The sequence below is a fragment of the Telopea speciosissima genome, chromosome 10 (assembly GCF_018873765.1).
Source record: "Telopea speciosissima isolate NSW1024214 ecotype Mountain lineage chromosome 10, Tspe_v1, whole genome shotgun sequence".
In the NCBI taxonomy this organism is placed as follows: domain Eukaryota; kingdom Viridiplantae; phylum Streptophyta; class Magnoliopsida; order Proteales; family Proteaceae; genus Telopea; species Telopea speciosissima.
The window spans coordinates 22,197,614-22,223,354 of NC_057925.1; positions in this window are offsets into that span (position 1 = coordinate 22,197,614).

Consider the following 25,741-nt stretch of genomic DNA (forward strand, 5'->3'; position numbering starts at 1 on the left):
TTTTTTAGATTTATTTCACCATATGATTAATTATTATTATTAAAATAAGAATGTTGAGATGGATGAATAGGAAAACTAAAAGAGATAACGGGAGACAAAGCGTTATGACCTCATAGTGCAGTTTACCACCAATAAGGAGTTGGAAAATTGAATTGTCCATTTTGGGTTAAAAGCAAGATCGGCTGTGAAATCAAGAATTGACTCACGTCGGAGATTGATTCGTTCCAACTATTTTTATAAAGAAGATGATTCATAATCGACTGATATAATTCCACTTCATTGACCACTGATATAAAGCATCCAAAATCAGGATCGGTGACCATTGATTCTGATCTAAATCGGGTGATTTGTCAATCCAATTTTTTAAACCATGGCTTGCACAGGTCAATTTGCATTGGATTCATGTCCAACATAGGACATGTTTGGTTACATTTGATTCATGTCAGACATCCTACATTTAATTTAACTGGAATTAAAAACTAATTACGCAATGACAAATGGGAGGGTTAAACTCTAAACCTGTAAAGTTATATAATGGAAAATCTTGCACACCCTTAATGTGATGTCCCGCATCTCACATTCTTACTCATATTATTTTATTTGTATTTGCATGGTGCTAGGAGGTATCTTGTGTTTTTGCGGAAGCCTGAGTTGATCGGGTGCATTCTCGTATGCTTGAAGTATTGTTTAAATGATGGTTTTTATAATATGTTTATTTATGTTCATTATTATTTTATTGAATATGAGCATGCTTTAAGAATATTGTGTATTTTAAGTATTTTATACTTTTTATAAGGCTTTTGTTATTTATGAATTAAGTGGTTTATTCTGTTTAAATCATGTAAGTCCTTGAGTTCTTGTAGAAGAGAAGGTTTAACCAAGGGTTGGTTCACCTTAAATTGTTTTGGTTCATTTCAAGTGGCAATGTTAGTTTTGTACTTAGAGGATTTCACCAAGGGTAAAATTGAAAATGTAAAAACTTAATAACCATGCAAGTGATTCTATTGATCAAATGAAATAATGGAGAGGGATTTTAGTGAGGTTATAATGGGAGACCATTGACGAGTTAAGATATTTATAAAGCTATCATTATGGCTTATAAGAGAATTATATTGTAGAGAAAAGATTCTTTACACTAAAAGGAGAAGAGAAAGGCTTACAGAAGAAAGGGAGCTTGAAAAGCATTCTACTCGTAAAATCTTTAATCTTTGAGAGGGGTTTGATGATTCTTGGTTTAAGAAGTTAATAAGCGCTTAAGAGGAAGATGCAAACCTAGTTCACTCGAGGATGAGCTTGAGTTTAAGGTATAATACTTGAAATTCATTTGGTTTTGGCTTGGTTTTGTATAATGATGTTAGAATAGTTTGTTAAGACTTGGATGTGTTATATATCCATGATAAGTTTTAAGTGATTTAAGAAGGAAATCCTTGGATTTCAAGAAATTGGAAGAGAATCACCATTTTGGGGTGAAAAACAAGGTAAAAGAGATTGAAATGAATTTGTTTTGCATCTAAGCTTTGATTTGTGTCTTGGATGGTTTATTTATATTAGTTATGATGTATCCTCCTAGGTTTTAACTTGAATTAAAGAATTGAAACGATTTGATTGAGGAATCAAAGAAAAACTTTAGTTATTGACGAACAAAGAGAGCATTCAAGGTAATTATCTTTTTGGTTTTGTAGATTCTTAATGCATGTTTAATTTAAGCATGCTAGTGTGTTTAGGATGCTTATTTTGATGAAATTATATATTTAATTTTGTGCATAGAGGTTTAAGTGTTGAAACCCCTTGATTATCCGATTTATTGCTGAATTTTTAAATCTGGATAAACTGACCTCTGTATACTCGGGGTGGCATAACTCATTCATTTGAAATGAAAATAGGGTGTTTAAGGAGGAATTGAAAAGTAAACGGCTTCATTACCTATGTTTAAGTTTTTCTAAAAACTACATGAAAGTGGGTAAAAAATCCCCTAAAAGTTCGACTCAGAGCATTAAAATTCTGCTGTATTTTGCTCAATTGCCTTATAATGCTCAATTCTCTTGAATGCTTTCTTTAGGATTTGTTCAAAGACTATAAAGAGACTTTTTGGTGATTGAAATACTCTTGAATGTGATGTTTTCTATCATAGGACCTCTACCTTAGACAAGAGATTGAAGACTCCAAAGATTGATTGAAGTTTTGTATCAAAACGATCAAGTACTGGACTGTTGTGAGTAATCTAACTCAACTGATAATTAAATATGAAATGTAATATATAAATAATTTGTGCTATGGATTAGTAAATGATTATAGTACAATATGACTAATTTTATGAAAAAATATGTTTATGTTTATGATGAGTACTATGGATTATTATTGGTCATAGTACAAAGTGAGTAACCTAACTCAATTGATGGTTAATTATTACTGGTAATGCGTGAATGATGTGTGTTATGGAAAAGTAATGATCCTAGTACAATATGGATGATTTTACAATAAATAATATGTGTATGTTCATGTTTGTTTTGAAGGGTTATACTGTATGAAATGATTTGCTTATTGTTTAATTGACTGTTAAAAAGAATATAAAGATTGTTATGAAGAGCTTGGTCATATACATATGAATTGTTCAATGTTAAGAGGACTGATAAAAATGAACGATAAAGAGAAAGGGTAAATAATAATAAGAGTAATGATCATCTGTGAGAGCAATGACATAGCGGGGGATCACCACATGTCCTCCACCTCATCCCTCTTTGGGGAGAAGAGAGAGGAGAGAGATAGAGAGCTAAATCGTATGTAGGGAGTCGCCACCTAGAGGAGGGTCTAGAACCTGAGTTTGTAATGTAATGAGTCTTATGCTATGCCCTTTTTGGGGGACAAATGGTCTATTGGTCTGGGTACAGATCAAGTTATGGTCTGGGGAAGGTATTAGGTACCCCAATCTGCCCGGACTTGCCAATCTTTCTGTGGCTAGGCAGCATAAGGTCATAACATGCTTTGGGCAAAAATATAAAGTACAAGTAAGATAAATAAAACGCAAAGAGAAGGTAAGGAAACATACTTGTAAGTTCGGCTGCAAGGCAAGGGTTAGTATACAAGAAAAATAAGAAAGGACTTAAAAACTTAAATGACCTAAGCATGATTGACTCTAATCTAAGCATGATGATGCAACAAACGCATGAGGATGCATGTGCAAAAAAGAAACATGAAAATTGACAACATGAATGCTAACATGAGGGAGTCTTACACTATGGGGGATGGGGATCATAAAAATATGTATGCATGTAGGTAAGATACAACATACAAAAGAAGAAAAGAAAGAAAAAGGCAAGGAGTATTTGTGATCACCATCTAGAGAGACGGGATCACAGTCCTCCGGAGATGCAAAACGAAGTAAAAGGTGGAAACCACGAAAATCAAGTAAGGTTTAAGAGTAAAGAGAGACCTACGTAGTTCGAAAATGATCAATACGAAGTCATGGAGGTTTCCCTTTTGTAACTCAGGGTGTTTGCACGTTGAGCAAGTATTACCGCTTGTTGTGGCTTCTCTTGTCTCTTGTATGCGATGCTTCATTGCCAAGCCAGAATTATCGGATGTATGTACTAAGGCTTTGATCTTAAAGCTTTAAGTGGGTTTTAATTGCACTCAAGAGGTGGAGGAGTGATAAACTAAGGCCAAGTGAGAGCCAAAGCTATGACTTTAAAAAGGGGGTTGAATGGAGAGTTGAATGGGGGATTTTTGTGAAGTGAAGGCTAGGATAAATCCATGTAACTCTCCTCAACATGAGAGGGGTGTATTTATAGATGTAGAGTAGTGTGTGCACTCCTAAATTTGTGTAGGGATCTTGGGCTTGATTTGGATCATCCAAAAGAGGTGTCTTTGCATCGACTGTGGGTGTAAAGTCAAGGTAAGAGCCAATGGGGTGTGGGTAAGTGGTTAGTTGCCTTAAGAGTGGTTTATTGGGGCCTAAAGGAGCCAAAATTGATATATGAGTTTTCAAATTCGAGCTTGGTCGCGAAAATAATTGAGATCGGAGTAAGAAATGGCAAGTTTTGGCTTCTCGGATTTGCACAAATTCGACAATGAACTGGGGTCGAGTCGACATCAAAGGGGGATAAGGTCAACATCGAGTGGCTGTCGATGAATAGAATTCGACATCAAGGGAGGTGGATCGGTCATCTATGGTTAAATTATGAATGTTGAAGTAGGATAGACAATAGGGATGTTCTGCCCGACAGTCATACAAAATGTTTCTCTCATCCGATAGAAACGTCTGGAGTCGTCTATGGAGTCTTTTGACCTTAGTAAACTACAACATTAAACAACGGCTACCCACTCATAATTATAGGGTAGCCACTGGGTTTATATTTCTTTTTCTAGAATACTTGTTGTGTAGCGTGACCCTGACCAATATCATCTTGCTGTCTGAATTGAGATGATACGTTTATTGCATCCATTGGTTTACTACCGACTCAGAACTTGTAATAATAGTCGATACTTCAGTGTCGCTGAAAACTATTTTTAGTAAAATCTTGTCTGCAAGTTCCCGGTGTGGTGCCAACTTCCCCCAAGAAGCTTCATCTCTCTTTTTTCCTTTAGTTTGAATGCACAAAGAACGAAGGTTGGGCACCCTCGAACAAGGAAGAAATGTGTAAGAGATTGAAGTGCAAAAGTGGATTAGGGAGAGTACAAAGTAGATGAGCCAACGTGAGGCATAGGCACACCTGTTCCATTTGCAACATGAATCTGATCAGTGCTAGTGTAATCAAAATGGGTACTGAGATTGGCAAAGTCGGCGATAAGATGATGTGTAGCATTGGAGTCAGAGTACCAATAAGGATTGTAGTGACTAGTGGATGGAGCAGCGTACATGGCAAAGGCCGGTGATGGGGGAGGCCGGTAACTGAGATTGTAACGCTGGTGGCATTAAATGGCGGAGTGGCCATGGTGTTGATAAACTTGATAGGTGATACAAGGGTGAGAATCCAAGCCATCTGAGAAGGAGTGCCCAAAATTTTACGCCCACGCCCAGGGTTAAAGGAAGAAGAAGTCGGTGTGTCAGTAAATTTTATGGCAGCATTTACACTGAGGTTGGAATCGATGGGTGGTTCGACAATGGGGGATTGAAGGAGAACCTCCTAGTTGAAGAGCAATCCAAGTAAGCCATCAAAGATATGGGCTCCAGCCGTGAGGTAATGGATGTAATGAACACAACATATTCATATCTAAGGCTGCCAAGAATACTTGGAACAAATTGGTATTAAGAAATCGAATGCATAGTGATAGCAAGATGATCATCTAAGGATGTGGCCTTTTGACCATAGTCGGTGATGGAAAGAACACCCTTATTGAAGGAGTGAAGTTGGAATTTAAGTTGCATTATGCGTGTGTGTGAGGAGCATACATCTTCTCAGGGCTCCCCATGTGGCATGGGAGGTATCAAGGCCGATGACATGTACAAAGACGGATTCAGTGAGAGTGGGAAGAAGATAGCAGAGAATGAGCTTATCTTGATGTTGTCATGATGTATACTCCAAGTTAATAGTGGTAGCATCGATGTCATCAAAAGATGGTGTGGAACCAGCGATGGAGGAAGGAACCATTGAAGAGGGTCACAGATGAGTCATCAACATACTAAAGAAATTATGCGCGTTACAAGAGGTAGTTGTCGTGGTCCAGCTTGATTTGAAGGACATGAGAGATATTGTCAAAGGCAAAAGAAGTGGGAGGGGAAGGAGAGGTAGTGGACGAATTGAAAGAGGAAGTAGAGGAGGAGGAGGAAAAGCCATGATATTTAGTAGTGGGTGAGAAATCGGTGTAGCTCTGATACCATGTAAAGTTCTATAATGGAAAGTCTCATACACCATTAACATGTTTGTATATTTATATTGAGTTGTACAGTGCGTGAGTGAAAAACTCTTGTTAAAAAGGATTACAAAAGATAAGAGTTACAATGTTCAGGTTGTTACACGAGATATACGAGATGAGCTTTGAGATAAAATATCCATAGATTGAGGTGGTTTTGGCCTCGACTTCCAGTAATTAGAGACCAAAACAAATTAGGGGTAAGGGTGTTTTCTATAATAAGGTTATGATGTGTTCTTGGGAAACTATAGGATGATATTGTTATTTGACAAATAATTCCTACTGACACCATAGTTGGAAACCAAATTTTCTGACTCAACTCATCTTTCAAAAAAACTTGGTGACTCGGCTTTGTCAAACCAGCTAAAGGCGAGTCACCTTTTATTTTATTTTTTATTTTTAATATAATAGATATATATATATAAATTGAAAAAAAAAATACAAAAAAATATGGGAAAAACCAGATAAAATAAGGAATCACATATCAATGCATTTTGAATTTATCCCATTGAACAAGAGAAGGGAGTCGAAGAGTTGAGGGTTTCTTATTGTTTTAGAATATAGATTTAGTATTTTACTCAACTCAGTTTCTAAATAAACCGACTTTATGGCTTTTTTAAAAATGACTAAACTCGTTGAGTTTGTCATGACTCGGATAAAAATACAAGTCTTATTTGACTCGGACGATTTATGACCCAATCTCGTCATTTTTTACCCTGACCTGGACTCTTGACTAGTTTTCCAAAATTTTGACTCGACTTGAGCGACTCACCCCAGTTAAAACCTGATTTTCCAACTATGACTAGCACATCAACCCCTTCAGGATATTTCAAAAAACAAAAACAGAAGGTACACTTACTGCCGCCTTGGCTTCCAGTGATTGGAGAGTAAAACAAACTAGCTAGAGGTAAGGGTGTTTTCTATGGTAATATTATGATATGTTATTGGGAAACTATGAGATGGTGTTTTTATTTTGCCCCTTTTTTATACATTTTTTTCTTACCAAAATCATAAATGGGAAAAAGAATTCTATGGGATAGCGTATCGGTTGCGCCCAGATACAGAGGAGGGTAAAATGACCGCCTACTCTCCATAAAAGGCGAAATTGACATCCCTATTGATGTTTCTATACACGCTCCCATTGTTCCCAGTGCATGTGTAGTGGCCACGCTCTCCCATAGAAAACACTTCCTTATCTTAAATTAAGGAGAAAGAACGCTAACTGGTGCTGTGTATGGGCGTGTACTTGCACCCAGACATAGCCCAACACAAAAAGACTGTCGTGTACCCTGGAAATGTGGAAAGGTCTAGTGGTGCGGTCTTTTTTTGTACCAGGCTGTGTCTAGGCACAGGTACCACACACTGCACCGGTTAGCGTTCATTTTCCACTTAAATTAATAAGAACAAATTATTTTGAATAATTCTTCGTCCGAATATTTCTCAAATCTGAATTGCTAACTATGAGTTGTACCTCTAAATCATGCTTTGAGGTATCAGTATTGGATCGCTCGACACAGTCGATACTACACGGTTTTAAAGGTGACCGATACTAACACCTAGCCGATACTGTATTGGTGAAACGGTATGGATTAGGGGTAAATGGTCAAAAACCTATTTTTGTAAGGAAATCCAGGGGTAAACTTATCCTATACGGCCCTTCTATTCTGATACCGTATTGATATTGTATTGGTTTTGAAGCTAATCGATACCCCATTCAATACCATGCTCTGAATGACATAGTTGGAAAATTAGGTTTTGACTCGAACGAGTCACCCGAGTCGAGTAAAAAATTCTTAAAACCTGGTCAAGATTCTTGGAGACTCGCCCATGCTTAAAAATGCCTAGGCACCATGTTTCACCATTTATCCCCTCTTTTAAAGTATTGAAGGAGAAAGCTTGCTCACCCAAAAAAAAACAAAAAGAGAAAGCTTGAAGCAGCTTTATGTATTGTGATTTTTTAGTTTGCAAAAGATTTATGTACCCATTACCCAAGAGATAAGATTAAACATTGGAAAAAGAAGAATTGTTGCTATTTGAGAGGAGTCAAATGCCACAGAGAAGATGCATTTAATGCCATCAACTTTCTAATGAAGAATTGTTGCTATTTGTGAGGAGTCAAATACGACAAAGAAGATGCATTTAATGCAATCAACCTTAAAATTGAAAATTGAAAATTGAAAAGTATAAATGTTTTGGACTTACTTTCAAAAGAAAACACGACTCATTTTCCAACTATGTTGAATGGTTGCAAATTTTTTTATTTATTTTATTTTTCCGGGATACATTATTAAGGCATACGTGTACCTCTAACCTATTCTCAGACAAGATGAGACTTGGGACGCGGCCGTAAAGTTTTAGGTACTATATGTCTTGTCTGTTTCATGTCACCTTTAACTTTTTCTTCGACCCTCATTGAGGATAAGACAAAATATTGTGATCTTTTTTTGCCGGTGAAAATGTTGTGATCTTAATACGGATTTCATGGGTTGAAAATGTTTGTTTTTTTTTTCTTTTTAAAAAGATTGGGCTGAAAATGTTTAAAAATGTATTTTTTTAGTATTAGACCTCGTATCGACTGAAAAATAATTATAGATTAAAATTTTTAAAAAACAAAATATCATAATATTATAAAAATTAGAATGGGGGAAAAAACTAAAATTAGGATTTTTTTTTTCACCAAAGTAAAAAGATTTTTTTTAGTTATAAAATACCAGAATATTATAAAAATCAAAATCTTTTGTTTTTTTTCCTTTACTTTATGTTCTATAATTCATGTTGAATTTGGTTTCATGAAATTTCTTGACAGAATTATATGAATAGGATTCTCTAATTTATTGCACTTTAGAGTTGTATAAGGTGTACTTATTAGTCTGTCTTGGCCTGCACCCAAAGTGGATTTGTATGGATGATGGTATTAGTTGGATTGAATGTTATGAATTTGAATTTTTATCATGCTTTGTGATTAATGAAATAAATATTATTTCAATTTTTATATCACTTTTATTATGCACATATGATAATTGATTATTAATGTAAAACATGGTCTGTCAGTATTGAAAATAAAATCCAGATTTTTTGTCCGATTTTTTGTTTGGTAAAAAATAATTCCTTAATTCGATTTTTATTTTGTCCATTTTTATAACGTTTTTTTGGCCGAAATCTTAAATGAGAAAAAGAACTTTACGGGAGAGCGTATCAACTGCGCCCAAATAAAGGGGAGGGGAATGACCATCCTACCCCCATGAAAGGCAAAATCAACACCCCTACTAGTGTTTCTGTTCGCATTCCCATTGGTCCAGCAAGGAACAACTCCAGATATATGGGGTAGCCTTGATTAGTGGGTGGGGTGGGATAAGAGAAGTAGGATGGTCCTTTCAATGGGGTACAGGAGAGCAAGGTTCATAATCTCGGATCGGATCGATATCGGTCGAGAACGATACCGATACCGATCTGATCCACCTGTACGGACAAGGGTAAAAGGTAAAAAAATCAGATTTTTTTTTACAAAAAATAGGGGCAAAAGTGTCATATTTGTCTAAGTTTGGATGATCCCAATCTGATCCAACCGATACCGAGATTACGAACCTTGCGAGAGAGACAGACATAGAGTGGCCCATCCTTTTTCCCTCTCAAAATTATATGTGGTTCTTTTTTAAATTTTCAACTATGAATGTTTTTTTATTTTTTTGATTAGAAAGAAGAGTACATGTAGGAGGCATTGGTTCTTGCCTTGTCTTTACAGTGGTGGAAAAAAATAGTCTCAAAGTTGTTAGTTTTTTCAGCTAAGTTAAAAAAAGAGGTATAAGGTTCCAGGGAATGGGATATAAGTTAGGGTAAGTAAAGAGATAAAAAAGTTCTTTGTTGCATAGCCAAATATGCTGAATTGAGATGCTTTCTTTTGTTGCTCAACTTGCTCTTTCCCAATTTTGAAGAAGACCGAAGAGTTCTGCTTCCTTTGAATCCTACACTTTGACTATACCTGACATCTGTTAAAAAACTTTGTCCATCTATCAAAATGTTAAAGTTCCACTTGACTAATTTAAGTTCAGGTTCATAGATTCCTGCGACCATTAAACCAGTCAGATTCACCATGGTATTGGTAGAATTATATGTAAGAGAATCACAAACTGGAGAAAAAATTAGAGATGGATTCATAATAGGGGGATTGATTTTAAGATCTGAAGCCCATTTTAAAACATTTTTGATAACCACCATTGGGTCAGCTTTGGTAGCACACTTAACACTGTTTCTTACAAACCAAATAAAACAACAAATTATAATAATAATAGAAAACATCCAAATGAGAGATTGTTTGTCAACATCATGAGATGCAAGTAGAGAAGCACAAAGGTTGATGAAGGATGGGCCAGAAAGATGCTCAGTTCTTAGTCCAAGTGGACTAAAAGCCCAGATACTCTTAGTCCAATCACATGATAGGAATAAGTGCCAAATCGATTCATTACAATTGTCACAGAAAACACATGAAGGATCGACTGGGAGCCATTTCGAAATGGAAGCCCTGACTAGGAGTCCTACATGCAAGAGACGCCAAAAGAAAAATTTAAATCGAGGATGCAGATTAAGTTTCCAAACAAATTTCCACCATTTTGATATAAGAGGATTCGAGTGGTCAAGATTGGAAATGTAATTGGCTGCCAATTTTGATGAAAATCTTCCATTCTTGGCTAATGAACATCTCTAAATATCATCAGATGAAGAGATGTTAATCCTAAGAATGTGCTTTACAGAATTAGAGCAGAAGCATTCTTGTAATTTAACTCGATCCCAAGTATTACAAGTTATAAAATTAGCAACATGAGAATAATTGGAATTTAAAGGCAAAGTTTGAGGAGAGATATTACCTGAATCTGATGGAATCCAAGGGTCAAACCAACAATAGGTGGATCGCCCATTGCCAATAGAACTGAAAGCCATGTTTTTTAAGGTTAGAAGAACCTTCGCAATACTATTCCAGGTCTAGGATCCTCTTTTTGCAATTGTTTTAGTATAAAAAAAAATAGAGGATCGAGGAAAGTAGTTTGCTTTAAGCACCTTGGCCCAAGCAGAATGAGGTTCAGAAATGAGCCTCCACCTAAGCTTCAAAAATTAAGGCTTTATTATGTACAACAGATTTCCTAATGCCCATGCCTCCATGACTCAAGGGTCTACAGATGAAATCCCAAGCAATTAAGTGACCTTTTCGTTTAACCAAATCAATATTCCAAAACCTAAGGTTGATTGAAACAAACTCCTGGCAGGTCTTATTCGGAAAAAGAAAACAAGACATGAGGTATGATGGGGTGGAAGCAAGAACAGATTGAATCATCACTCTTCTGCCTGCAAAAGAAAGAAAATTTGCTTTCTAGGTGGCAAGTTTACCACACACCCTTTCAACTAAGGGCCTTAGATCCTTGTGTTTGGACCTGTTATGGTAAAGATTAGTTCCAAGGTAGACAGACTTAGAACACATTTCCTTCATATGAAGAAGAGAGCACAGATGTCTACAATCCTGAGAAACATTTTTACTAAAAGAAATCTTGCATTTATTAAAATTAACTTTTTGTCCTATGAGGTTAGAGAAGAGGTCAAGAATAGATCTAATAGATAAGAAGTCTTCCTCAGTTGCTCTACGAAAAATGAAGGTATCATCCGCAAAAAGGAGATGGGATATTTCAGGGGCAAATCGAGCAATTTTAATACTCTTAAACATCCTAGAATCTTTGTAAGCATCCAGAAGTCTAGATAAAACTTCCAAAGCTTGGAGAAACAGGTATGGGCTAAAGGGGTAGTCTTGTCTAAGTCCCCTTGAAGGGTTGATTAAACCAAAGAGACGGCCATTAATTTTGAATGAGAATGAAGAAGTTGAAATCAGTTTATGTACCAAGAAAATCCAATGCTCGTTAAAGCTAAGGAATCTAAAAAGATTGCCAATCAAGTCCCATTCAATCCTATCATAGGCTTTGGACATGTCAAGCTTAATGGCAGCAAAGCCCAGCTTACCTTTTGATTTCTTTTTTAGGAAGGAAAATTTTTCCTGAGCAATGATTATATTATCCACTATTTGTCTGCCAGGAATAAAGCAGATTGGAAAGGAGAGATAAAAGAAGAGAGAAGAGGTTTCAGTCTATTGGCCATTATTTTAGCAGGAATTTTGTATGTGACATTACATAGGCTAATAGGTCTGAAATCCACCAGAGATGAAGCATTTTCCTTCTTAGGAATCATACAAAAAAGGGTATGATTACAATTAGGGGGAAGAACACCATTTTGAAAGAAAGTAAAAACAAAATCCATTATGTCTTTCTAGATAAATCCCAAAACTAATGATAGAAACAGGTCTGGAATCCATCAGGACCAGGTGCTTTGAAGCCACCAATTGAAAACACAGCTTTTTTGACTTCAGAAACATTTGGTATTGAGGAAATTGAGCATGATGAATTTGAATCCAAAACAGTTGGGAAAAGGCATTCTACAAAGCTGGTATCTAAAGGGTTTGAAGTAAGAAAAAAATTTTCAAGGTGATTTGAAAAGACACGAGCCATACTTCTAGGATCCTCAACCTTAAGACCATTCTCATCAATCAAGGAAGGAATAGATACTTTTTTGAGGTGAGTTTTGGAGATGGCATGATAAAATTAGGTGTTTCTATCCCCATCATGAATATGAGCATGTCTAGATTTTTGAAATCAGAACATTTCTTCAATCGCAGAAATCTGTTTAATTCTAGAAGCAATTAGTTGAAGCTCCTTCGGGTTCATTTGGTCTGCATTAGAATCTTCAATTTTGCCAAAATGAGTAAAATAGTTTGTTTTTAAAGAGTTGACATGTTCAAAAACATTTTTGTTCTAAGAGCTAAGAATTCTGCTAAGAGAAGTAAGCTTAGCTTGAAGAGTATCACTATTCAAAAGGTTCCAATTATTATAGCAGAAAGATATGAAGGCTGTGTAAAATAACCAGGCAGCTTGATAGTGAAATAATTTTTTATCAGGATTAGTATTAAGGTAAATTGGATTGTAGTCAGAACCTAATGAGGGGAGTTTGGAAACAGAGGAATCAGGGAAATGAATTAGCCAGGAAGGTGAAACAAGAACTTGATCAAGACATTCTTTAATTATATTAGGTTGTTTTTGTTTGTTTGACCAAGTGTACCAAGAGCCAAAGGGATAAATGGGTTCAAGAGATTGATCTAAAATGAGGGATAGAAGGCCATGAGAAGATGGGTGGAGAGAGAAAGGATTGCCTCCAAGTTTTTCAGAAGGTGAAATTATTTCATTAAAGTCCCCAATAAGCATATAACAATGAGAAAGAGAGGAAAGAAAAGTATTCAATTCCTTCCAGAAAGGTAAACGGTTTGAAGCTTGAGGGGGGTATAAACAAAAATAACCCATAACCTGAGTTCGAAGAAACATTGATAGCAATAAAATAAGGGTTAATGGATAAGACCGAAGAGTTTAGACAACGTGAAGAGAGAACCCAGAGTCCACCCTTCAAACCTTTAGTTCCACTACTTCTGATAGATGCAATAGTTTTGTAATTGTGTTGGAGATACTTGAAATTCAATTCTTCATGCTTCCCACACTTAGTTTCACAAGAAAACACTAGGTCGGGGTATAATAAGATGCAACTTTTTGTGAAGGGACTGTGGATCCCTCGCACATTCCATGAAAATATAATCATTGGACACTCAAATAAGAGAAAGATAATAAGCAACAAATAGGAGTTAACTATCCACAAGAAAAGAAAGAGACCAACAGATAATAGCCTGCGAGGGATAAAACACCAAAATTTTGCTTTACGAGCAAGACTGAACCAACACCACGATAAGGAAAGAAAAACCAGAAAGAAGACACACCAAAATAAAGAAAAATCTGAGTAGATGAGGAAGAAATTACTTACCTGGATCGGATTCGGCGCATTAGGGTCATTAGCAGTGAACTCAGAATTATGAGGGCCAAGAACATTAAGCATACCAACACCCTCCGAAGACGAAGGAAAAAGTTCAGCAAACCATCCTCGAAGAAGACTAATCAGAGCCCGAGGGTCAGATGAGGAGAGCAGAGACTGAGAAAGAGATTCCTTAATGGTGGAGAAATCTGGCAAGATGGAGTTGTTCCAGGTCAGTAAAGAGAGCTTTCGTTTCTTGAGTGCAGGTAGATTACTTGAACTCCCAATAAACTTGCTAAAACAAAAAGCACTTGAAAAAAAAGAGTTTGTAATGCTAGATCCGTTCTAGGAAAATGAACTCCATGCGAACAGGAATTCAGACCACTGTGATCAGCGGTAGACTGCATAGAACAAGGGTTCATAAAAGGGCCTTGACACCCAAACAACATTTGAGGAAGATCAGCCGAAGAGATAGTTTGGAATAGAGAAGAATCCGCCATAACAGGGCGTTGGCCACCAGATGTCGCCTGAGATAGAGTCACACTGGGAGCAGGGATGTGTTCAGGGAGGGACCAGTTCAGTTCATCAGCAACCAAAAACAAAGACGGAGTTGGTAGGGTGAAGTTGCCCCCAAGTGGAGGTAACATAGCCGAGTCAAAAGTAGAAGGGCTTCCCTGAGTCAGAACCTGGGAAGGCGGATGACCAGCCATAATAGGAATAGGCTTTGCTGAAGACTTCTCAGTTGGTGCAATAACAGGAGCTGCAGTAGAAGAGGAAATGTCCATATCCGAAGAGGATTGAGACACCGTCGCAAAGGGGTCATTAGGATGAACAACACCCGAGGTAGCATTGGGCAGAAGGGGTGTCATCAGTGCATTGTTGAAAAATCCCAATGGAGGCAGTTGGGGGTCCAAGTGTCCTCGAATATATGGGCAGTGAGACATGCTGTGGTAGATGCGCTCGCAGCACGAGAAAAGAAGAGTAGTTCATAAGTAATGGGCACTGAGATAGAGCTGCCATCAGTAACTTTGAACAGAGCCAAGATGATGATAGGCTTCCTTTTATCAAAAACAATCTTGGCAGGAGCTGTGTTGGTAGGCAGGCCCAACTCACTGAAGTTAAGCATAAATTCCAAAGGTTTGCCAATATTAGAAATCGATAAACAAATACCATGCAAGTTAAAGCAATAAGCAGGAATGTTATGTAATTGGATCCAAATAGGGATCCCTCTCAAAAGTGTAATAAGGGTCATCAATCGAGTGTTTAACCAAGCGAAGATGACATTTGTTAAACCACCAAGGGGACGAGTCCATAATAGCTTGTTTATGAGAGGGTAAGTAGCAAATCACCGTAAAACTCCCCTTGTCATAACACTTAACAGATAAAGCTCCAAAGGGCTCCCAGAGACTGTCGAGAAAGGCACCAAGTTCCTCTTTTGGGGTTAGGGAACCCAATAACATAACCATGACAAGTATAGTCTCTTAATAACTCAGGGGACATTCTTAGTCAAGGCATTCTTAGATTTGGACTTCTAGAACGAAAAATGGGGAGAACGATTCATCATAGAATTTAAAATCACGGCTTGAATGCCGACGGGAACGGGACTCATAGCGCAACCTAGAAGCTCTTGACGACATCTTGTCAAACTGCAAAGAAAGCCACCGTAAATCAAGCATAAAGAGTACATAAGGGCTGATTAGAAAAAAAAGGGGAGGAAGAAGAAACAAGAAAGAGAATTACGCCCAAAACACTGAGCAAAGAGGAATTAGAAAGAAAGAGTACCCTAAGCACAAAGTAAGTCGTCACCAACTAGTGACGGTAGAAACCATAAACGAAATAAACCTACTCAGACAAGAGCCAAAAGAGAGAGAAAAGTACCCAGACGTTGATGAGCACATTTATGTGTGAAATCTTAGGGTATAAAGCATGCATTTTACCACATTGAACAGAGTTACTTGGGTGCTTTCTTGTGCTTTTCAGGTTTTTGGCTATTTTATGCTATTCTAAGCTATCGGGAGCTACATGCCTGAATCTACACGTAAAGTTATCATTTTTCTTTTCATGAATGTAAAGAGTACTAAATTTTGAGCAAGATGGACGTGACAGAATGCAATTACGCATTCATTTAGGCCTCCATGCAAGCGATTATTCTTTTCAGGCTAGGAAAGAATAATGGACTAGAAATGAGCTAGAATGCAAGCCCAAGCATGTCTGCCACTTCCCAAGGGTACTTTTGATAGTAAAGAAGGTATTTCTAATCAAGGACTGAGATTTACGATAAGTACATGACCCCTTCTGCAATTTCCAAATCTTGAAGAGAGAGAAGAGCTGCCATCCACATAGGGGGGGCCCATAAGCTTCCACAATTTTTGAAGACCCACAATCTGTCCATGATTTTTAAAGGGAGCACATAAGGCTCCACGATTTGTCTAGAGGACGTAATGGGATTTTTTTAATTGTTGAGTGGAATCCTAGTCATCACTCTCTCTCTCTCCTCCAACTTTCTAAGGGTATTTTTGGAATTTAACTATGGATAGATATCTTTTGGAGAATATTCCCTCATCATTGGAAGGTTGAAAAGTCAAAGTTGCCTTGATCACATTACTTGGAGAAGACTCCTGCAAAGAAAAGGAAGCACAAGAATCAAATTGCAAAGTCCACTTTTTAGAAAATAGCAGGTTTAGGTAGCTAAGCTTTGTATCTCTCCCACTTTCTATTTTATTTTTATTTTTCTTGGGGTTCAAGCAATTTGTAAAGGGTAAGAGAGATAAGAGAATATTTGTCTTTTGGGAAAATTCTCTCCACCATCCAAAGCCTCCACGGTTTTAGAAGGAGAGAGCCTCCCAAAACCGTGGAGGCCTCTCTTCTCCTCTCCTCTTCCTATAAATACCCCATTTCTTTGGGTTGTAAGTTGTTCAATTTCTATGCAATTTTAGTTCAGTTTTTTAGTGAATTTTCTTCTTCTTCTCCTTCTAATTTGTGATTTCTCTAGTTCTAGTTTGATTTTATGAGCTTAGTTCAATGGTTGTAATGAGTTTATGCAAGCTTTAATTTCAATTAATGTCTTCAATATGGTTGTAATATCTTAATTCTAGTTTAGTTTTAAAGCTTTCTAGTCTAAGTTCCTAAGTTTATGAAAAGACTTAGAGATTGGAAGAGGAGGCCATGCAAGGATTATTCAAGTTGTTCAAGCTTCTTCAATTACATTCATACAAAGCCTAATCAATTCATGCACTTTTAACTTTGGTAGAAGGGAGTATTGGTTCAAGTTTTAATTTTTATTTTTATTTTCTTCTTCTTCTTAACTTCCTAATTCTTCCATTATTTTTATTTTAACCTCATTCTCATCCCTTCTATTCCCTCCATTCTAGTAGGATTTTGATTTTGATTTTTTTTTTTTATTCTCATTCTCTACCTCTCTAATTCTTCCATGCTTATGCAATTTTATTTTTTATTCACTACTATTATCATGTACTATGTTAAACATCTTAATTTAATTATTTTTGTTTAAATTTCAGATTTAATAGGAGCATTTCAAGTGTGGTAGAGAAAGCAAGCAATTTCAGTCCGGTTCAAGCACCTTCGGGTTTTATGTGATTGTGGCGTGTGGTTGTGGTTATTTATTTCTTCAAATCCGTGTTAGTATTGATAGGTTAGATGGATGTGTGTTAGGATGCCAATTCAATTCGTTAGATGGATAATTTTGTTAGATGGATGTGTGTTAGGATTCGATTTGGTAGATGCTTGTGAGTTAAGCTACGTTAGTTTAATCCAACACTTTAATTAATTTGGTTCACTTTGTATTGCTTTAAAGTGAGTAAGATAGAGTGGCATACATCTCTTTATGTTCAACCCGTAGCTACGATTGATCCGTACGCTTGCGGTTATTATTTTTTACAAACAGACGTCACCTACAAGGACGAGGCAAAGGGACCACTAGAGCCAAAACCCTGGAATCAACGGAAAGGGAAACGAAGAGGAGGTACAGAGTGTGGAGGAGAGGAAAAGGGGGGACAGCACAATGAAGAAATAAGAAGCCTAAGGTAAAAGAAAAAACAGAGGGTGAAATAAAGAAGCCCATTCCTGTTCACCGCCAATAGGTCCACTCAGCACCTAATCCGATGTAGGCAAGTGTGGTTGAAGAAGATTTAGGAAATCGAGGAGATTAGAGGAGGTTAAACGTTAGAAAAAATAAGAATAGTAAGAGAGAGAGAGAGAGAGAGAGAGAGAGAGAGAGAGAGAGAGAGAGAGAGAGAGAGAGAGAGAGAGAGAACACGAAGAGTTGAAGAGACATGTTCTTTCTCCAGAGAAGAAGGGTTGAGTGCTGGAGGTTAAACGTTAGAAAAAATAAGAATAGTAAGAGAGAGAGAGAGAGGTGAGAACATGAAGAGTTGAAGAGACATGTTCTTTCTCCAGAGAAGAAGGGTTGAGTGCTGTTAGAGCAACTATGAATGTTATTGGTACTATTATTATTTTTTCGGTACAAATCAGTCATTAAGGCCTACATGAACATGTACCTTTTTTAAACTTTTCTCAAACAATATCAAACATTGAGGATAAGACAATAATCCTGATTACTGAGCTTTGAGATAAAGATATCATGGATTGAGGTGGTTGACCTGATTGGGGACTATTGTTGTAGATGGATGTGGACGACAGCGTGGTTGAAGTAGCAGGGCGTTTCCACATTTTAATTACCGCATCTATCAATTCATGCACGGTCTTAAATGCCTACTGTGCCAAACTTTCCTCAACCCAAAACTTCAGTTAGCCCCCTTCTACTATGTCAAACTTTCCTCAAACCAAAACTTCTACTAGCCCTTTGACATTTCGGATTTAGTTAAAAAATCTCTTCATTGGATTTAAAGGCTGTCATGCACATTTTCTCAAAGGGAAGAACAAAAAACATTAAGCAATATTTTTAAGCAGGTCTATTGATTAGTTATGGGATTTATGGAATCCAAAAAATCGAACTCAAATATTAAGAAGTCAATAATTGTATCTAGCAACAATATTTTTTTTTCTTATTTTTTATTTTCTAATGAAATAATAATTCGATTTTGGAACATTCTTATCTCAAAACATATATTCTTATACAAGATTATGCATTATCCAATAGAGTTAGGCAGTTAATGAGGAGAGAGGCTATGGGCCACAGTTGGGATGTAAGAGGACATGCACAGGAATCTACACATTGGTGTCAAATTTTTCCTTTTCTCTTATTATTATTATTATTAAGGGAAAAATGTAGCTTGGTCGTGTGGCTCTTGCACCTAGACATAGGAGAGCGCAAAATTCCCGTCAAACCCCTCCTAAAATAAAAAATCTCATCCATGTTGATGCCCCTGTGTGCGCTCCCAGTGGCCCCCGTGCTGGTGTAAGGGCTACACAACCAAGCATCGATCTCTTGCCCTTATTATTAATAGTATTATTAGAGTAGTTGTATATGTAACTATTAAAAGTATTATTAGAGTAGTTGTACATGTAACGATAGAAAGTGATGTTATCAAAAATCACAAGATAAGTTTGAGCCATCCATTTTTATGGTTTTTTTTTTTAATTTATAAATCTAAACAGTCTATTCCCACTTAGAGTTGAAAAAGTGCGCAATAAGGTTTAGAGTATCAGAACACATGCATGATCATAAACAAGATGTGTGTGAATACAAAAGAGGGTATTTAATTAGATTAGACTTTGAAGTTTGACACATGGCTAATCTAGACCATGTCCTCTCTATCAAATGGTCGGAATGAACATATGATATGTCCACGTAGCAGAATAGATACTTTGTGACATTTGAAAAAACAATAGACCATTGTGACAATAATAATTCATCTACGATTTGACCCTTTGATTGGATTGGAAAAGGGTATCGGACCTTGAACAACAAGGGGTGGGAGTTTATGATAATATGCATTAATAGCGTCGATCACCACAGGAGAAAAGAAACTAAATCCTAGATCCAAATCAAAACACAAATTATTTTCATTGCACATGATGATAAATGCATTGTAACTGTGGCCCTTATTCTGCCATATGCAACTGCAATGTGACAAGTCTGACATTTAGATATACAGGAAATAGTCTAGATTAGACACAAGCCAAATTTTAGCTTCAAATTCTCATTTTCCATTCCTTCCCATTTATGTCTATGTATGCTCTTTGTATTCCTTAATTTATAATGGTTTGTTTGCAATCCTTGATTGGGCAAAACTTGACACGTGCCAAATTTCAACCTCAAATTCAATCATTTCCCCTTTCACTTAATTCCATTCCCTCTCATGTATGTCTATGCATAGATGCTCTTTATAGTCCATAATTTATAACGGTTTGTTTTGCAATCTTTGATTAGGTTGAAACTTGACATGTGAATAAGGAGGGTGTGGGATCTTCTTGTCCATAAAATTTTAGCCCCTTCTAAACTACCACGTGACAAAAATGATACATGATTACAAAAAAAAATGTCACCAATTGTAAGTGTTACACCCGCCCCGGATTTACTATTTAATAATGTTTTCTCTCTCGTGTGACGTATAGATTCTGCTACCGTGTATGCTGCCGAGTTGTTTTCACTTGTGGTCAAACCTAGCCACAAGATCATTGACCAGTTCACGGGCTTGCCTGTGGAGGAGAGGTTTCTCAACTGGCAGTGGGGGAGATTTATCGATGGTGATTTCGTCGATCATCCTCCTAGCACGAGTCCGTGAAGCGAGGAGTACAGGAAGGCATTCCCCATGTCCCCACAGTTAGATACTTCCCTTGGCGATGAGCTTAGTATCACGATTGGAAAACTATTCGGGATCACGAAGGACACGTCGTGACGGCCGGGGGGTAAGACACTGACCTTGTGAATGATGTTGTACCCTACTCTAGATGACCTTGAAGTGTGGGCCAAAGCTTGACCAATTTCCCTAGGTTTCTGCCCTTGCAGCAGCAACAGACGCACGAGCAGACTCTCCAAGATTGAATCCACCCGTTAGTCCGCCCGTGCTATTTTTGGACTCTGTGTGTTTTCCTTGCATGGGACCCACACCCCGTGCCTTGGACACCCTATTTTAGCCTTTGGGACGAGGTTGGTATCATCCTTGGTTCCCTTGGTTGTGGGTTTACCATTTGGGTGGACCCATTGGCTAAATAAACCTCTTAATGGGTTTCAACCATAAAGGCCTAAATCCAAACAGACCCTAGTAAGGGAGATTAGCCTTAAACCAAGACTTAATTCTCAAGTCTCAGTCACTTCTCCATTCACCTACCCCAAACGGTGGAGCTATGGGAACATTGAAGGCTTGGAGAAGAAGGGCTTTGAGAGGCTGTGGAGGTGGAAAGCATTGATTGATCCATCCTTGAGGTAAGCATCTTCACCTCCCTCCCTCTCTCTTCCATTATAAATTTGGGGGAAACCCTTAAGATCGATTCTAAGTTTGAGGATTTCTTATGGAAACCCAATAAAACCCTAGTTAGTGCTCCTTTGAGACTCACTTTCCCTGTTCTCAAGTGCATTCATGGCTTTGAATGACCCTTATGCTGTTCAAGCATCTAAACTTAGCTTTGGTTTGGAAAGAACCTTGGGGATGGAACTAAATCCCTCAAATCCCCTTATCTCCTTGTAGGCCCATATGTATTGGACTTTCGACGAAGGTCTAAGCTCACCTCCCCAACCCCTGGACCCTTATGGATCCATGAATGAAGGGCTGGAGGTAATGCTCTTCGTAACTTTTCAAAGGAAGGGCAGCGGATGAACGATCGAACTCACTGTCGTGTACCCGTCCGTTAGTCCGTTCAGCCTAACCTGACTGTTTCTCTAGTCGGAGTTGTGAATCCGCCCGAAACCCAGAATGCTTAGGTTGCTCTCGAGTGTGTCTCAGGGTTGGGACGGATGCACGAGAGGATCCATGTTTCGCATCCGCCCTTGAGTCCGTTCCATATATTTTTTTGGCATAACCTGGACAGATCAACAACCGGACTCACCTATCTGACTCCGTTCCTTCATCCGCTCCTTCTGTCTTGACCCAAACTTCATTTAATTGTTGGGACCCTTTCTGGGACCCACCTTTATGCTTCTAACTTTGCTTCCACATATCCTCAGACTTTGAAATCTATACAGGAGTGCGTGCGCTAGAGCAAACCACACCAAACGGCAAACAAACAAACTGTGAGTGGGTTCTGGGTGATGTTTGGGCTTGACATATATATATATACAATCATATAAAATATATAATGGGTTATGTGCTGCATTCATCCTTGCCATGTTGCATTTGTATATAAAGCCATGTTAAATATGATTTGATGAGATATTGACATATTGCTTTACCTTGTTATATTGGGTTACGGTGCCGGAGCCCTAGGAATTTTTATTATTATTGTTTGCCAGCCTGGTCTGTATGTGCCGTGTCATGCTGGTACTCGAGTGCTAGATGGAATGGGGTGTTGATGCACCCAGAATACCTCTCGGGACCATAGAAATGCATGTAGTATATCTGTGGTTAGGATTTATACTCCCTTATGTTACGACTCTTGCCAACAGGGGTTTATGTGTTGGATAGCCATAGCACCTGATGTCTGTGGAGGTGGGAGAGGCTAGGTCAGGGGTAGTAATGACTATCGGGGTCTACCACTGGGTGGTCATGATGGCTTCTACCAGCATAGGTCCCTTGTGATAATTGAGGTTTCACTGAGGCGATAGGATAAGTGACCCTCAGTGTCTCCCGAGTTATCACAGTAGCATATACCAAGACTTAGACTGTTTGTTAGTTGGAAATATGTATTTAACATTTTATGCATTATGGACTATGTGTGATTGTGTGTATGTGCACTCCCCTTTCCCCTCACTGGCTCAGTGGAGCTAACCCCTTGTGTACACAACTTTTAGATTTTGATGCAGGTGATGGATATTTGGCCGGCCTAGATGTACAGTCGGCGGAATATGATGTTATTGGGATAGAGAAACTTGAGTACATGTTAGAGGAACACGATGATGGTTGCCCCTGTGATGATTATGCTTATGGGCACTGATGTTGTTAGGGTGTTGACCCCTCCTTTTGATTCTTTTGGGGCGTTGTGCCTGTTATAAACATTTACTATAATAACTTATTATAGTTTTGAGTAGTTATGTCATGGTCAGCTGACGTCAGTACTAATTACTATATTATCACCTAAACAATTGAACATACTGTAACTGCTTATGTAATTAAATGCTTCCGCTCTATATAACTCTGACAATGATTTGGAATATATTTGAATTCCTTTTGTTCAAATGTATTTATTTGGGTGGGCCTTTGGGTGGTGACTTTGCGCTGGGACACTGTGTTGTTGATCCTGGTAGGTATTGGGGTGAGACGTGTCATCCTAATCACCCTCTTGACTGTGCTTGTGGCATAAGCTTAGGATAGGGGTGTGACAGTAAATACCACGGTCCTCGGGACGAGGGTCCTTTAGCCTATTTTTGACTACAGGGATTGGTCTCATTGAATTAATTGGCCGCGTGTCATTTCAACACATCATCATAGGGATTGGGAACATGCTTTACAAGAAAATGGAGTCGCTATCTAGGATTAGGGCCTAGGACTCAATGGGTGTAGCTCTATCCGGGGTTAGCAGGAAGAGCTACATGATTCCATATGGTCTGGTCAGAGAATGGGTAAGGGGTCAGGTTACAAGTATGGGAAGGTGTTAGGTACCCATCTTGCCCGATTAAATCGGTCCTTCCATTATAGATGCTAGATGTCGAATATTCTCTCTCTTTATAATGTATGCTTAAAATAACTGTAAAACATGCATTCTATTTACACTATATACACTAAAACGGGAAAACACAAATGACTATATTGTAACGATAAAAAGTAATGATTATACCTTTATATAGAAATTCCTTGACTATTGGTGGTTCAGCTCAGGTGGAGACGGATGGGCGCATCATCACCGGTTCTTTAGATAGAGTAACGGCTCACTGGGGGTGTTTCTCGTTATCCGTACACAAACAAAATAAGTGCTACAAAAAGGGGATTTTTGTTACCCATATGCAAACAGAATAACGGCTTGGTTGGAATGGAAACACTCGTCACTCAAGTGGGATAATCGACGGATCTATCCATTCTTTGAGAAAGCAGCTCATATTCACTCAAAATGGCTCAAAAGAGGGGGGAAACAGCTGAGAAAACGGATTTGGAGGGTCTCCCTCACCTATTTTTCCCTTGAAAATGGGGGAAGGGGACCCTCCTATTTATAGGGGGTGACCCACCAATCACGGCGTCATGGTGGTCCCCCATGGCACCGTGGAAGGGGTTTCTATAGTGTTGTGGTGAATTTCCACAATGTCGTGGAATGCCTACCACGGCGCCGTGGTGGGTTACCACGACACCGTGCTCTGGGCATGACATCATCAGGCATTTTTTGACCTTTTTTGGTCCAGTTTGGGCCTATTTTGGGCTTTTCTGGGTTTCTCAGGGGATATGGGTGCGATGTTCTCCATCCGTGTCCCGTTATCATTATTGCCAAAGGTAGTGGCAAAATTTCAGTGTCTACAGTTTGCCCCTCTTTGGCTGAGGCCTGTGCCAATAGCCATAGGACAAAGACATTTTAGAACGACTGATTTTGTCACCAAGAGCATGTACTGCTGACGCTTTGCTCAGAGGCGGTAGAGTTACAAGTGGTTAATCACGATGAAATCTTTCGATGAACCTCAAAAGAAAACTCGAAAAAACCAAATCTTCATTTAGAATCATTTGAGGGTAATATGGTACTACTCAACCAAAAATTAAACATGTGAGGGTGATGTGGCACCGCTCGACCGAGAAAACAATTTTTTTTTGTTACCATGGCATCGTGAAGGCATTCATGGCACTGTGAAATGGGCAGTATGGTATGATCGCGGCATCGTGATCACCTCGCCGTAGCTAGGTTCACTGTGTCGTGGAAGGCCTTCCACGGTGCCGTGATCAAGATCCTGATAGCCTATATATAGGGGGTCATTTTCACCTCCTCACTCTTTAGCGAAGCTTTGCCTCTCTTCTTTCTCTCTCTAGATTCTTCCTTGATGGCTCTTCACAGGTGCCCTAGGCACTCTTCTCACGAGCCTCTATTGGGTACCACTAGCAGGGACAAGCGGGCTGGTTGGTATGTGACTGGGGACACTCTGAAGGACACCAGTTGCCACACCTGCTATGCCATTTGGGGGCAATCTCCACAGGTAAGTTATTTATTCATGTTATTTTATGTTGCTTACTTTATTTATTTTATGCAATTAGATTAGATTATACCCAACTTATATATCCTTTTGCATACACATCGAGGGTGAGCCACAAGACACCACTCTAAGCATTCTTTGGCACATAAAATGAGGCAGAGCCATAAAATACCATCCTAGGCATTCTTTGGCACGCAAAAGAGGGCAAAACCTCTAGATACCACCTTAGGTGCCTTTTGGCATACAAAATGAGACAGGAGCTCCAAACACCATCTTAGGTACCTTTTGGTATGTAAAATGAGGTGAAACCTCCAGACACCACCTTAGGTACCCTTTGACATGCAAAAATGAGCCAAAACCTCCAGATACCACCCTAGGTACCATTTGACATGCAAAACAAGGTGAAACCTCCAGACACTACCCTAGGTACCCATTGGCATGTAAAACGAGGCGCAACCTCCAGACACCACCATTGACTGCAGACTTAATTATGTTAGAAATGAAGGATTTTGATGTTACACTTGGAATGGATTGGCTAGCAGCATATCATGCTAATGTTCTTTTTTTTGAAAAGAGAGTGGTCATAAGACTTGTGAAGGAGCCAGAGTTTGAATTTTCTGGGATGATGATAGGAACTCCGCCATCAGTGATAAATTCGGCGATGCAAGCCCGAAAGTTACTGAGACAAGGATGCCAAGGATTTTTAGCTTCAGTTGTTAACACTAAAGTGAGGGGATCAGTTTTAACTGATGTACCTATTATGAGGGATTTTCTGGACGTATTTCCAGAGGATTTGGTAGAATTGCCACATGAAAGAGATATGGA